Source organism: Engystomops pustulosus, chromosome 3 (assembly GCF_040894005.1).
Source record: "Engystomops pustulosus chromosome 3, aEngPut4.maternal, whole genome shotgun sequence".
NCBI classification, from domain to species: Eukaryota; Metazoa; Chordata; class Amphibia; order Anura; family Leptodactylidae; genus Engystomops; species Engystomops pustulosus.
The window spans coordinates 172419596-172435863 of record NC_092413.1 but is presented as its reverse complement, the minus strand read 5'-3'; the positions used below and the strand labels follow the sequence as shown (position 1 = coordinate 172435863).

At 40.0% G+C, this 16268-nt stretch overlaps 1 protein-coding gene across 5 annotated transcripts in view; it reads left to right on the top strand.

Moving 5' to 3' along the window:
- Positions 1–16268, top strand: part of MED12L (mediator complex subunit 12L) — a 300992-nt gene that overhangs the window by 172199 nt on the left and 112525 nt on the right. The window lies entirely within an intron of this gene.

The window sequence follows — 16268 nt, the reverse complement described above, 5'->3', positions numbered from 1 at the left end:
TTAATTTATCTTTACATGATATGCAAATGATCATCTTGGTGAACTGATTTGTGTGTGCTATAAAAATAAAGGAATAATAATTATTATTATTATTATTTGGTTGTGGCTGCAAGGTCCGGTGTTACAGATGTCATAGGCGGAGCTTCAAGATTAGAATTGGATTGGAAAATCTGCTTGAAAATCTACTGTGTTTTCTTTGTCACCTGAAAGCAGTGTTATTTCCGTGTACTGAATAGGGGTATTAGTTGTGTGTATAGCTTGGTAACACTATATAATGACACAGGACAAAGAGTACATGAAATGACAACATGTGCACAATTATACCTATAAAGTTTCCTTGAAAAAAACCTGCATATTTAATGTGGTAATAAAAACAAATCACCTGCCAGTGATTTGACCCGCTGCCACACATTGCTTGCCAGATATTTTATTGTTCCTGCAGAAAATGTTGGCATTGTAGAACATTTTATCATTTTAGTATTGCCAAGTTTATATAATAAGTGCGAGTTTTGTCTGTGTAAAATATTGTTCTTCTTTTATTCTATGAAAAACATAGTTATTATGAGTTCATTTTGCCAAGATACCTAGGATACTACATTTTATCGGTTGTTCTTTCAAGGTGAAAGACTAGAAAAATATATGATTTTTTTGTGGTCTGAAATGTTGTAACTGGTTAAGAATAATGATTAGAGATGAAGCTTTCAGGTTCTTCCAGTATGTAAAGGAGTAAATGGCTAACAATGGGGCACATTTACGCCGGGTTTTCGCCGGGTTTCCGCCATTTTCGCCGGGTATCCCGACTATTCCAATTTGTGCCGCATTTAAGTGGGGTTTTTGGCACATGCGATCAAATTCTGGCGCTGACTTGCATGTGACACAAATCGGGGGCATGGCAGACAGACAACCCGACTGATTCGGACTAAGCACAGGATTTACAATTCAAATTGTATTGCAAGGCAATGCACTCACACCAGGAAGAAGAAGATGAACTCCGGCGGACCTCAGCGGGGAAGCAATACATGCAGGAAAATGGACACACGATCTTGAAGAATCGCGCCAGGTAAGTAAATCTGCCCCAATGTGTCCATTACTTGGTTAATACCAATGATACAGCAGAGTGTAAATCAGATGTGTTATCCCTGGTCCAATAGCAAAAAGCCATCTCATATACTGTACCATATTAACATCGATCACAAATTTGTAGTATATACCATTTACTTGTATATAGTGAAAGTCTCTAAAACAACCCCCAGAGTCCTTCAGGCTCATTAGCTCAACTTTAACTGTTGATATTAGAAGGAAGGAGGCCATGGATGACAAATATATGAAGACTATCACAGTCATATTGCCTGGATGTATCAGAAAGTGTGCTTTGCTTTAATGGTAGCTTTCCTTTAAGTAAAGCAGCATATCTGTATCTTGTTTCTGCCTATTTCTGCAGTGAAATATTAAAATTTTTTCGTGTTTCTGAAAGCCTTTTGAGGTCTATCCATTTCAGACAGATAAGGAGGCTAATGATTAACTCTTTCCATACCTAGAGAATATTCCCCTTGATGATTTAGATCTCTAACAAGATTAGACTATCCAGGGACTGTCTGTAAAGAGTGACATCTTTAGACACTCTATCAGGTCCTCAGCTGTCAGTGGATAAAGGACAGAAAGTTGATTAACACAAATTGCTTAAATAAGGAATAAAAGAAAAGAGACAAGAACTTATTTCTGTACTAAAGTATATTACAATGGTAACTATTCACTTACAAAAGTTTATTAAAATGTTTAGTTACACTTTAAGAATCATTGTCACGGGTGCTCCCGCGAGATATATTTCGTGGGCTCACCCGTGCCTCGCCGTGTTTGCTAGCGCGGCACCCGCAATTCTTCCTGTCCCCACTCCTTTTTCTCCTCCTTCGGCCGTGCTTCCCTGTCTCCTAGGGCACGCGTCATTTCCCATAATTATGTATATAAACCTGCCTCTCCCTGTACACCCTGCTGGATCTTTGTGCCTAAGAGAAAACTTTGTTCCATGCCCTATGTGCTTCTCCTGTTTTCCCGTTTATGACCTTGATTCCATTCCTGACTCCGGTCCCATGCTTCCTGTCCTGACCTATTGCTACGTCCCCGACTCTGATCCTGTGCTGCCTGCCCTGACCTACAGCTACGTGCCCGACTCGGACAAAGTCGCACCTGTGTAACGACCTGGTGGTACAATGCCGCAGCAAGTCCAACCCTCTTTTCAGCGGGGTCTGCTGAAAACCGGGTACCCTTTAGACTCCGTTCACAGGTTTTGGCTTACGTCATCGTCCCCGGTGGTCCAGAGGATCCACTACCACCCATCTTGACAATCATCATGTGCCCTTACAGCTCTGCTGATCATTGTCAACACTGGAGTCAAAGCACAAGAAAACAATAAAACATCTGCTGTTAGAATATTATTAAAAACACATAGCAAAGTTGTTTATTAGAAAAAATAAACTTTCATTTGTGGAATGAATTTTGACACTCTATCCCATCCTAAACCCTGCTGTAAGTTTTAAGTAATAGGTCAGTGATAGACTTTGGCGTATTCACCAAAGGCATCAAATGTTTGGAACAAAAACTTAAATTGGAGCCAACAATAAGATGTAATCATAGAACAATGAGGACATGTGTTTCATTAGGAGGAAGCTGGCAAATTATTTTGAAAAATCTGTTCGTTATTACAGTAAAAGTCGAGATAAAGGAATATTGTATTTATTATATGTGATATGTGTATCCTTGAAACATTGTGACATCTATCTATATGTTCTGAGAATGAAGCAACATCATTGTTATCGGGCAACATTCAGCTACTTCTTCTATGTAGCTATTATTAATGCGCCTCCATGTGTTCTTATTTTCCTAATTTACCATATTTTCTTCATTATTTGCACTTGTAGAGGTATTTGTTTTAGAAGTGTGAATTATAAAACCCAGTTTACATCTGTGTCAGGGCTTTCCAAATTCAGAATTCAGAATTTCCATCGGACACAAATGTGAACTTACAGCATCTCATAATTTTTTACTCAACATGAAATAATTTAAGCATTTTTGATAGGTAAACATGGTATTAACTGAAATAATTGGCTTAAAATTGTTTACTAATATATACACTGCTACTAAGTAAACATTGTTTGTGTCATATGTGTGATTTGTTTGTTAGAAAAGCATCGTCTTTTATATTTCTTTATCAATAGCGTTGAGGGCTTGTGTTTTTGTGATTTCATTGGTACCTTTCAGAGGTATATGCTACATTGTAAACACCTTATATTTCATTATTTTAGAGATAAGATGACCAAAAACAGCAATCATCAATTTTAAATCGTAAATATAAAGTTTCTTGACACACAAAACATGTTTTTACACAGCTGGAGAGAGTCTCTTACATCAATTCCAATGATACCTATATTATGCTACTGGCTTCTTCCTATCCTGAGATGTAGGGGTAATAGATACATGAGGTTATAAAATCCTCTCAGCTTTTCCTGAAGTGGGTGAGACTTTTTGTTGGCAGGGCCGGCGCTATGGGTAGGCAAAGTGGGCAATCTCTTCTTTCCAATAAGACTTGAATTTTGTTTCTAGGTGTCAGGGATCCAGAGATATTCAGGTTTAAAATGAGAATATCAGGAGCCATTTTTATATATAAAAATCACTCCCGACAGCAGTTTAACAGTTAATATCTCTGTTTTCCTGACACTTAGAAAAACTATTTTTGAATTTATATAAAAGAGGAGACTCTCTTCTTTCATATGAAAAAAGGATTGAGGTTCTATGTGTCACAGAGCCAGAGATACAGCCCCCTGAACTGTGCTACCCCCCCCCCCTCCAGATTCTTAGCCATCAGGCTACAGGGAGAATCTGCTGCACACAAGAGCTGCTGCACCTCACAAATAATGGAAATATTCACTTTATATGTTACTACATTTTGAGAATGTATAATATCAACTAATATTCATGTTTTTAAGCCTTCTATATGCAGAACTATCTAAGAACACACATTCTCTAGTTTTTTATTTTGCAAAAATTGACTTATATGAAGCACATTTGATCCTCTTCGCCTAATGTCGCTATTATATATTAACACCGCGACCCAAAACATGTCCATAAAGATATGTGTTACACCAAAACACACAAATGTTCTGTAATTAACTTTTTATTTAACACCATCCTCCATTATTTACAACTATGTTATGAGGTTCTCATTCTTATGAAGCGCGGAGGGATCTGTTATTGTGCTGCTAATACAATGACGACATCTAAACGTGACTTTTATTATCTCATTAGCTTGGGTTATGGATATATAGTTATTTATTTGGATGACCATTGTGTAAGGGAGATACAATGATAGATCTGTGTTTGGTGTCTCCTGTGGATCTAACGTTCGCTTTGCTGCATATTTTGGTGAATATACACATGTGGGGTCTGTATCCTCTCCTTGCATCTTACTGTTTTTGGAAAATATATTTTCGTTATATAAGTATTCTGGATTTGTAAATATTTTAGAGGAAATTTTAAATGTTAATTGCCAAATGCATCGTCTGGTTGTCTGCTTTCAAAATTCTATAGGTTTTATGGCGCCTTTACTTTTTAATCTGTTTTATTGCTATATTTTCCAGGTTGGGACTGTCTTAAAATTTCTAGCTGAAAAGCAGATATTACCATCAAAGTCAAATTTTAGGTATTTTTTATAAAATGTTTCAGTTTGAATCAAAACTCTTCATCTTTCATATTTATCTTCTATCATAATAATTATAATTAATAATTCTTTATTTATAAAGCGCACACAGATTATGCAGCACTGCACAGAGTTTGTCAAATCAGTCCCTGTCCCACCGAGAGAACATGCAAACTCTTTGTAGATGTTGACCACCGCTGCCAGGTTGTAGTGCTAACCACTGAGCCACCGTGCTGCCCATCAATCTCCCTATCATCTATCTATCTCCTATAAAATTCTCCCATATTACAGTTTGTTTTACCATACTAAAGGGAGCCTCTTGCTGACTGTGATTGGTCATAAAATAGCTTTATTTTGGGGCCCCACTTTTACTTTTGCCCAGGGCCCCACTTTGTCTAGAACCGGCCCTGTTTGTTGGTGACATTAGCTAAGGTCAGTGAGGCCAGAGCATTGAGGGCAAAAGTAGCTCAGTCAATCAAGACACAGAATCAGTGCATCAGTATTGCAGGGTATTTGTAAGAAGGGGTACATTGGAGGACAGAAAGCCCTAAACTGAGCCTCCCAAAACTGTCACCTACCTACTTGCCTCCATTGTCCTAGGTCAGTGATGGCGAACCTTTTAGAGACTGAGTGCCCAAACTACAATCGAAATCCACTTATTCACCATGAAGTGCCAACATGAAATTTTAAGCAGTAACTTACTGCTACCTGTTCTTTCACATCTTTCAACTGTATTGGCGGTCTGAGGCCACCAGCTAAAAGAAGGGCAAATTCAGATTATCATTGTAGCTTCTCTCCAGGGTCTCTCTGTAGAGGAAGAATGGTTGGTCCAGCAGGAGGACCTCCAAAGATAATGCAGTTTTGTCAAAACCTTCTCACTTTTCCCTCAGCTCCAAACAGCCAACAAAGTGTCAAATAGCACTGAAAGCAGTAGCTCCCAATTTGCCTTTGACTGCAGAAAGATTCAGTGATTGGTGAATTCTGTCCTAGGCTGATGGCCTGAGTACCCATAGAAAGGGCTCCGATTGCCACCTCTGGCACCCGTGCCATAGGTTTGCCACCACTGTTCTATGTGATGCAGGACAACCTCAATGACAAGCCCAACTTAAGCCACAGTGCAGAAATTAAAAAAAGACCAACAGCGAAAAACACAGGAATCAAGGTCACAATGAGATAGCAAGTATAGTACAGAATTGGAGTCCAGAAGGGATAGTTGAGCATACAATAGCCAAGATCAGATAACCAGGATAAGCAATAGAATATCAATAAAAAGCACAGGCAAGAAATAAGCTGAGATATGTAGTATTGCCTAACAAATTTTAAGATGGATTTTCTCTTTTTATCTTTTTTGTACTTTTAGGGATGAATGGACGCATTACTAACAAAACTGGACCATTCTAAATTTCACGTCTATTTTGTTTTAATTGCTATGAAGATCTAAAAGGGTTAACAAGCTTCCTGAAAGCTGTTTCTACTAGTTTGAGGGGTGCAGATTTGAAAATGGAGTGATCTTTAGGGGGTTTTTAATTTTACAGGCAGTCCCCGGGTTACATACAAGATAGGGTCCGTAGGTTTGTTCTTAAGTTGAATTTGTATGTAAGGCGGAACTGTATATTTTATAATGGTAGATCCAGATAAAAAAAAATTTTGCCACAGAGACAATTGGAGTTTCAAAATTTGTTTGCTGTAGTGGGACCAAGGATTACCAATAAAGCTTCATTACAGGCTCCTTACAGCTGATTATTGCAGTCTAGGACTATAGTAAAGCATTCAGAGAGCTTCACCAGAGGTCACAGTGGGCAGAGGGATCCGTCTTTAACTATGGGTCGTCTGTAAGCTGGGTATCCTTAAGTAGGGGACCGCCTGTATGTATTTCAAATCTCATTACAAACAATAATGTTGCCCAAAAAAGTCAGTTTTTAAATCTCCTTGAAAATACAGAAAACCAATGTTCGATTTGTAGCTGCGTGACATCAAAATAAAATATCCAGACATTTTAGAATTTTTTTAAATAAATAATCTCACTGGGGCACATTTACTTACCCGGTCCTGTCACGATCCCCGAGGTGCGTTGTCCGACGAGGATGAAGTCCGGCGCAAATCACTAAGATCAGGCGCCGATATCCTGCATGTGTCGCTTCCCTGCTCAGGTCCACCAGAGTTCATCTTCCCGGTGTATGTGAATGCATGTCTTGCAACACAATTTGAATATTAAATCCCGCGCTTAGTTCGAATTAGTCGGGTTGTTCAACAGCCATGCCCCCCGATTTGTGTTGCATGAAAGTTGTCGCGATTGCTCCAAAATCCAATCAAGTGCGCCAAAAACCCCTGTTAAATGCAACTCAAAATGGAAATAGTCGGGAAACCCGACGGAAATGCGGTCCATGGACCCTTAGTAAATGTGCCCCAATATTTAGTTCAACCGATGATAAAAAACTGTCTCAAAATCACTTTGGTAAGTTAAAGTGTTCAAAAGTGACACGTCAAACTACAAAAAATGGGGCTGAGCCTTAATCTTTATACTGGCTGCGTCCTTAAGGGGTTAAGATTACATTTTGTAAATGTAAATGTTAACAGCAATGTAATTAGGTGAATCTCCTCTCCTTAGAGCTTTTATATTGCGTTTCAAAATTGAATGTAAATGCCACGTGTGGACACAGCCTAAGGGTTTCTGTGGCCAATGTACTACTTTTCTTTTACTTTACTAATCTCTTCTGTAGCTTGTATATTTTACCATGGATAGAAACTTCTTACTTTCTTTCTACGCAGAATATTTCATCAAAGTTCCCTGCCAGGTTAGACTATAGCTCCTCTCATGTGATTGCCCCTTATATTAATTATTTGTGAGATCACTGGTTGGCCAGATAACAACACAATGGAGGGGTAATATACTTTACAAAAGCACACGGACAATTCAATGTATATGGAAGATCATTTATAGCAGCAAAATAAGTGAAGAACACATTATGGGTAAACATATCAAAAGCTGACAACACAGTACAGTGTAGGAAAGATCTTCTGTAGTGGTAGCCTATGTGTTAGACTATAGCAGCTAACAGACATCACATAGCACAGTGTAGGGCAGTGATGACAAACCTTTAAGAAACGGAGTGTCCAAACTACAATCAAAACCCACATATTTTTTTGCAAAGTGCCAAAGCAATAATTTAGGCAGTAACTTAGTACTCCCTGCTATGTCACAGGTTTAAATCGTATAGGTACCTGAGGACACCAATACAGTAGAAAGAAGGATACGTTTGTTTTATCATGGTAGCTTCCTTCCAGGGTCTGCAAGAGGCCTTGAGCCCTGTTTGGCAAATTCTGCGCTGGGGTGTAGATATGGGTGCCCATAGAGAGGGTTCTGAGTGCCACCTCCGGCACCTCTGCCATAGGTTCGGTAGGGGTAAGAAGCAGCTCAAAGCATGGGATGAATGCAAAAAAACAATACATTCATCTTTCTACTAGGTATATTGTAACACAAGTGGTTACTTATTTTTTTTTAATGCTGAGAAGTGTTGTTTGCTTTTGGCAGATCCACTTTAATATACTGTTACCTGGAATGCAGAGACACCATTCTACGAATTACTTTCCCGTGGTACAAAACTAAATTCAAAGAACTAGTGCATTGTTTTCAGAACACACATCATATGTGTACACATAACACATCAATACAGCAAAGTAGAAAAGAAGAATCAGACATTTGTAGAATGGAGACGGTTTATCTAGAACTTGGCACAGTCTCTCATTTGCTTCAGTCTCATCTATTAAACTATTGTTTCTAGAAGAAGCTTTTGTTTATTTAGTGCCAAAGTATATTGCAGTTGTTTCTAATGGAATACAAATTGAACACAATGTAAAAATAATAGAAACTGGAGGATCCCCTTTTGTTAAAAGTTACAGGATCCAGGTGGAAGCCAAAAGTAGACACTAGGGTACCAAACTTTGGTTAATTTATGTTCTGGAAAATATGTTGGAAAATTATTGTATGTTTGTTTTTCTAATTTGAAAAACAAAGATAGCATCAGCTATGAGAGGATCTGATCTTCCCCTTCGGGTGTGCCCCCCTCAATCAGGACATATTGCCGGATTGGCTACCAAACTGGATGAATTTACACCACTAGCTTGTAGCCATGAGTGTGATTGGCGTGTGAGAAGTGTGAGGGAACATGCTTGGCCAATCATAACCATGTTTATTTACTAGGGGCGTTAATTTGCCGGATTGTGTGTTTGGCAACCCGATCTTGTCCGGGTCGCGCGTGAACAAGATCTATATAGGTGACCAGAGAGCCTCAACTCCAGATGACTGGAGCAGAGGTCTGTCCATCACAGAAGTTTAACTGCTGCTGGACCAAAACTGAGCTGCAGGTCCAGCCCTCCGCCCACTCACTAAACAAAATACCCTATAGGAGTGTCTCATTCAGCATTGCATCCCCACACACGTACTCCAAAACATAACGTTAAAAGTCCTAGCAACCCGCCAGGTCTAACTCGCAACCAACATCTCAACAGTTCTTCAGACGCTATCCCTTGACAGTCCTGCTTGTGTGTATATCTGATGAGTTTATGCCCCATATGTGTGTGAATATGTGTATGTCTTTTTTATATGATGTGTATATGCTTTATGTGTGTATATGGTACTGTATGGATGTGTCCATATTCTGTATGTGTGCATATACAGAGTGTATAAGATGAAAGTATGTCTATGCTGTATATGGTGGGTGGGGTGTATATATTGTATGTGGGTTCATATGCTGTATTTCTGTATATGGTACTGTATGTGTGTATATATAGTATGTATATACTGCAAGTGTAATAATATGATGTGTGTGTGTGTGTGTGTGTATATATATATATATATATATATATATATATATATATATATATATATATATATATATATACACTCACCGGCCACTTTATTAGGTACACCATGCTAGTAACAGTTGGACCCCCTTTTGCCTTCAGAACTGCCTCAATTCTTCGTGACATAGATTCAACAAGGTGTTGGAAGCATTCCTCAGAGATTTTGGTCCATATTGACATGATGGCATCACACAGTTGCCGCAGATTTGTCGGCTGCACATCCATGATGCGAATCTCTGGTTCCACCACATCCCAAAGATGCTCTATTGGATTGAGATCTGGTGACTGTGGAGGCCATTTGAGTACAGTGAACTCATTGTCATGTTCAAGAAACCAGTCTGAGATGATTCCAGCTTTATGACATGGCGCATTATCCTGCTGAAAGTAGCCATCAGATGTTGGGTACATTGTGGTCATAAAGGGATGGACATGGTCAGCAACAATACTCAGGTAGACTGTGGCGTTGCAACGATGCTCAATTGGTACCAAGGGGCCCAAAGAGTGCCAAGAAAATATTGCCCACACCATGACACCACCACCACCAGCCTGAACCGTTGATACAAGGCAGGATGGATCCATGCTTTCATGTTGTTGACGCCAAATTCTGACCCTACCATCCGAATGTTGCAGCAGAAATCGAGACTCATCAGACCAGGCAACGTTTTTCCAATCTTCTACTGTCCAATTTTGATGAGCTTGTGCAAATTGTAGCCTCAGTTTCCTGTTCTTAGCTGAAAGGAGTGGCACCCGGTGTGGTCTTCTGCTGCTGTAGCCCATCTGCCTCAAAGTTCGACTGTGCATTCAGAGATGCTCTTCTGCCTACCTTGGTTGTAACGGGTGGCGATTTGAGTCACTGTTGCCTTTCTATCAGCTCGAACGAGTCTGCCCATTCTCCTCTGACCTCTGGCATCAACAAGGCATTTCCGCCCACAGAACTGCCGCTCACTGGATGTTTTTTCTTTTTCGGACCATTCTCTGTAAACCCTAGAGATGGTTGTGCGTGAAAATCCCAGTAGATCAGCAGTTTCTGAAATACTCAGACCAGCCCTTCTGGCACCAACAACCATGCCACGTTCAAAGGCACTCAAATCACCTTTCTTCCCCATACTGATGCTCGGTTTGAACTGCAGGAGATTGTCTTGACCATGTCTACATGCCTAAATGCACTGAGTTGCCGCCATGTGATTGGTTGATTAGAAATTAAGTGTTAACGAGCAGTTGGACAGGTGTACCTAATAAAGTGGCCGGTGAGTGTATATATATTTATATATATATATATATATATATATATATATATATATATATATATATATATATATATATATATATTTAAAACGATGAAAAGGCAGCACACAGGCTCGTGTTTGTAAGAGCCAAAATGTCGCCTATTAAGGATTTTAAAAAACACTGTTTTTCAACTTAATTTTTTTTGTGTGTAGCCTTTTCATCGTTTATTATTTGGAGGATCTTTTTTGCCTGGATCTATGTACGGCTTATATATATATATAATATTTAAAGTGTATATACTGTATGTAAAAGTGTACATACACATATACATGTATGTATATTGTTTTCAGGGGGAAGATGGCCCATTCAAAAATCTGCTTTGGGGCCGGCCTCTCCTAGTTATGCCCCTGAGGATGTCTGAGATAACATATTGGGGCACATTTACTAAGGCACTTGCATTGCTTTTCTGTCGGACTTTGCACATTCTTTTAGATGCAAAATGCTTGCACAGGTATTTAAGAACTGGCTGCACCACATTGCGAAACAAATTAGGGGGGCATTTTGGTGATTAGTCGGACCGTGCGCCGGATTTAACATTGTTTAACAGTTGGTGCACTCTGCCAGGGCAAAAAAGCAACGATCCAGCAAAATCTTCAGTGGGTTATAACATATTGGAGCACATTTACTAAGGGTCCGCACACTGCATTTCCGTCGAGTTCCCAGACTATTTCTGATTTGCGCCGCATTTAACAGGGGTTTTTGGTGCATGTGATCTGATTTTGGCGCAATCGCGCCAACTTTCATGCAAATCAGACGAAGTGCAGGTTTTAAAATTCAAATTGTGTCGCAAGCCATGCACTTACGTACACCGGGAAGAAGAGGGTGAACTCCGGCGGACCTGAGTGAGGAAGGGACACATGCAGGATATCGGCGCCTGATCTTAGTGATTTGCGCCGGACTTCTTCCTTGTCGGACAATGCACCTCGGGGATTGCAACAGGACCGGGTAAGTAAATGTGTCCCAATATTTTCTTTATTTAAACTTGAATAAAAGACATCTTAAGGCATACAACATAGATCCCTCTGTCACATGTATCTCCGCGTTTCAGCCTAACCGGCTTTAGACATGCACTCTGCCAGGGCAGTGCAGAGCGCATCAGAGGCATTTAAATTTGGGGATACCTGCACATCCTCCCTCCCACTTGTACCCTGTTCCTATATGTGAATATGTATATCTATTCACACAATAAAAGAAGAAAATTTTCTATTTGGAAGATCGGCGAGTCCCATCTGTTTTTTCTCTTCTTTATGTTACATGCCACTAGTGTGACACTATATTGCACTACATGACTGGATTTACATCACCCCCATCACCTCATTTGGACATCACATGTTGTAGCAACTATTGTTGCATAGTTCCTGTCTGAGTTTGCATTGGATTCGTATCTAGGACAGTGGGAGTACCCTTATTTTCTTCATTTTTGCAATTCTTATTCCTTTATATACAGCTCCTTCCTGCTATACTGCAACACAATATACAGTTCCCCCTCATAAATGTATATAGGGTACCCCCAACTACAGCAGTCCCTTCTCCTATACAGTGCCCCTACTCTCCCTTCTATACAACACATTCTTTCATACAGCAGTCCCTCCAGCCACACCTAAAAACAGCACTCTATACAGCACTATATAGAGGAGATTTGTATAGAGGTTGGGAGCACTGTAAAGGCTTTGCTCTGCATAGAGGGGAGGCAGTATAGGGAAATTCTGTATAGAAAGATGGACGAGAGGCTACAGTATAATTAAGCGGGAGGAAGCAGTGCTTATCCAATATCCAGCACTTCCTCCCTTATTATACAGCTGTGATGTCACATCAAAATCTGTGAGCCTTCTCAATGGCGGGCAGTGCACTCGCTGAATAAGGTGAGTATCAGCTGTATATGTTTATTCTGACAACCCCATTCCCTTTCCCTGAGCCATATAAAGGTTGTTATAGGTGGGCAGCCTCTTTAAATTGATGTTTCTTTTTGTTGTTATTTTGCATATCATACATAAATAATTAAAGCCACCCATCATCAAAAGGCATCCAAAGTACCGGATCAGGTTTGGTAGCCACTGACTTCCAAGTACACATTAAATTATCACGAGTTTACATTCTTATATTTAGGTTAAAGTGTTTTCTGCAGTTGAAAATATGCAAGTACAAGAATCTCTCTGTCCAATATATAGCGAACCTTATTGCCCCTGCATTGTTGGTGGTCCTGTAAAATTACATGTTTTGTTGAATGAAAAACTGTTGAAGGTGACATTTTAGGTGGTTGCAAATTCATCCACACACCATTTTAATCAAAATGCACGTTTACCTGCAAGCCCCCGGCTTTTAAATACCGCTGTGTGGTAGTGTGCATGCATTTAAGTGCCATTGAATGGCATATCTAGGGTCAATGCCCGGTGTTCTGGGCAGCGGGGAGCCTGCTGAAGTCTGAGTTCAGGTACCGAAACCTGCAATGTTCGTCACAGACTCGCACGTGAGTTGAGCGTGATTCAACTAACACAGATGTGCACATCACCGAGCACTGAATCCAATTACTGTATTTTTCGGACTTTAAGGCGCACAAAAAATCCTTTGATTTTCTCAGAAATCAAAGGTGCGCCTTATAGTCCAGTGCACCTTATAGTCCGAAAAATATGGTACTCTGATATCCACTATCTCCTTTCCTCCTTGCATAGCGGTGTTTGTGCTTGACAAAGGCGAGAGATTGCCGAAATGTTGCACAGAAATTTTATTTTGCAGCATAAGCAATAACATTTTTGTATAAATCATTTCAAGTGTGCCTAGATTTCCTAACGGTCTATCAGGGGTAGAACCCTTTCAGTGCATCTAGTACTGGAGTGCTGTTCCAGGTTTTCTGTCAATCGGTTAACAATAGTAGTGATAGATGTGGCACAATGGAGCCAGATTTGTAAGCCAAAGATATATGAATGAATGAAATAAAATGCTTGGTTGACTTAAAGAAAAGTATCACCAGAAGCCCCTTGTTTTTTGTATTTTATTTTGATGAGTAACATTAGATTGATGAGTTACAGTAGCTCAGTGTTGCAAATTGATCACATTGTAGCAGATGGTATGTATTTTTTCTTCTAATGGAAAATGCAATTGATTGTCGACTCTCGTGTAAAGGATTGATTTTCCAATGGAAAGAAGTTCTTTAATTACAGAAAAGAACCCTGCATAGATCTGATTGATAAGCAGGAGGGAAACAAACCACATGACCAGGCATCATATAAGCAAAATCAGTGCAGATAAAATCCACAAAGTAGAAAATACTAAAATTTAACCATGATAAAAGAAAGAAAAGAGAAAAGAGACCATGGTTGCAAAGTTCTCTGCATTTAAAATGGATTTTGCTTTAGAATTGTACCTGATTTTTTTAGCTACTTTGAAAGAGAACCTGTCATGAGAATTTCATATTTTTACCTAATGATATGTTCCATAGCATTTTTCATACTAATTCCCAATCTGCTCTTATAATTAACATTTTTATCCTTTAACAGTGAATACAAGTATACCTGGCTCCGTGACAGCAAACTGGATTAAGTCTGGGGGGAAGGGGGGTTGTTGCAAGACTACAAATCCCTGTGTCATCATCATTATCTCCTCACAGCTCTCACTCCTCCCCCTGCTGATGTGAGTTGACAGAGATTTGCTTGCAACATGGGGTCAGCTCATGTCTGCATGACGGAAGGAGAAGGAGGGAAAGCTACTAGTGCTAGGAGAGCTGTGAGGAGATAATGATGATGACATATGGACATTGATGCCCCATGACTCAATGCTGTTTGCTGTACTTTAGTATACTCTTAAAAATAAGTGTAACCAGTAATGTTAATTTTAAAAAACAAGCATTTAAATAAGTATTAGGATAGTGACCAATTTGGCAAGTTCTGTGTAGCGCTGCATAATCTTTGTGTGCTATATAAATAAACAATTATTATTATTATAAGTATTAAAAAAAATTATGGGAACCTGTCATTTGGGGAAAATGAATGTCCTACAGACAAGTTCTCTTTAAAGAGAACCCGTCATGCAAAATAACCCCCTAAACTAAATATATTTTCATAAACTGCCATTAGAGAGCATTGCCTCTATCCCTTCATTGTCCCTCTACATGCCTGTAAACCTAAGCAATGAGGTCCTAAAGCTGTATGCAAATGACCTGTGAAATGTCCAATGAAGCATTAGCATATTCAAGCTGTCCACTCTATTCATGAGTGGGAGGCACAGCCACACCCCCAGTGCATGACTGACAGCCTGTATAATGATGTGAGGCTGTATAATGATGTGCTTCCTGGTGCTGGCGCCCCCTGCAGCCTGTGTGTGCATGTGTGTGTGTTTAAGAGAGATACAGCAGCTCCAGGCAGCCATGTTACAGCAGAACATGTCAGATTCATGTGTAGCTGATGTCTGTGTCTCTCACATGTATATTAGGAGGATGCAGCATGTCAGCAGATGCAGCACACACTAGCCATGCTTTACTATACATTACACACCGACATGAACAGGGGGAGAAGAGGAGAGGGGAAACAGGGGTGACATCACTGCCTCTGACCATGTGACCAGCCTCATTTACATGATAAAGAATAGATGATTTTACAATGATTAATGTATGAAATAACTAGATAAAGGCTGGGATGGGATCCTTGTGAGCTGCTCCAACAGGTAGTGGTGACAGGACTAGTGACACAGACCTGATGACAGGTGTCCTTTAAAGAGGACCTGTCTGACTAAAGTAAGCAGCTCCTAGCGCTATCTCCGATGCAGCAGTGTTACCCTGCTAGTGTTATGGGAACCCTCTGATAATGCTAGCAAACACTGCTGCGGAGTACAATAGAAACACTTTGAGCGCAGTCTGGCATATTAATGACCACCCCGCCCACTCCATAGGCCGGCAGTGACTGCAGAGCTTCATGTGTCACTCACCGCTGCCCTATGGAGTGGGCGGAGTGGTCCAAGGAAGACACAGTGCCTCGGATTGCCCCCCCTTATGAATACTCTTTGTGAGCGTTCCAGTGTTTCTATTGTACTCCACAGCAGTGTTTGCTAGCGTAATCGGAGGTTTCTGATACGCTAGCACTGTAACACTGCTGCATCGGAGATAGCGCTAGAAGCTGCTTACTTTAGTAAGCAGCTCCTAGTGCTTTTTTATGGGTGACAGGTCCTCTTTAAGGATAGATTGTGTCAGTAGCATAACATTTGGCCATTATATGACTTTTTTGTAGTCCCAGCAGGCCCCTGAATCACACAGCTAAATACTGTATGTCAGTTTTCACAGCTACTATGCACACTATAAATAACTCAAATAAACTGATCTCAAAGAAGAAGAGTTTCTGTTCCCATATCAGTCAGTTGTTCATCCTTATAAGTAACAACGTCATGGAGGACCAAAGAATAGGAGTAGTTATTAGGGATGAGTGGATCCGTACTTCCCGAT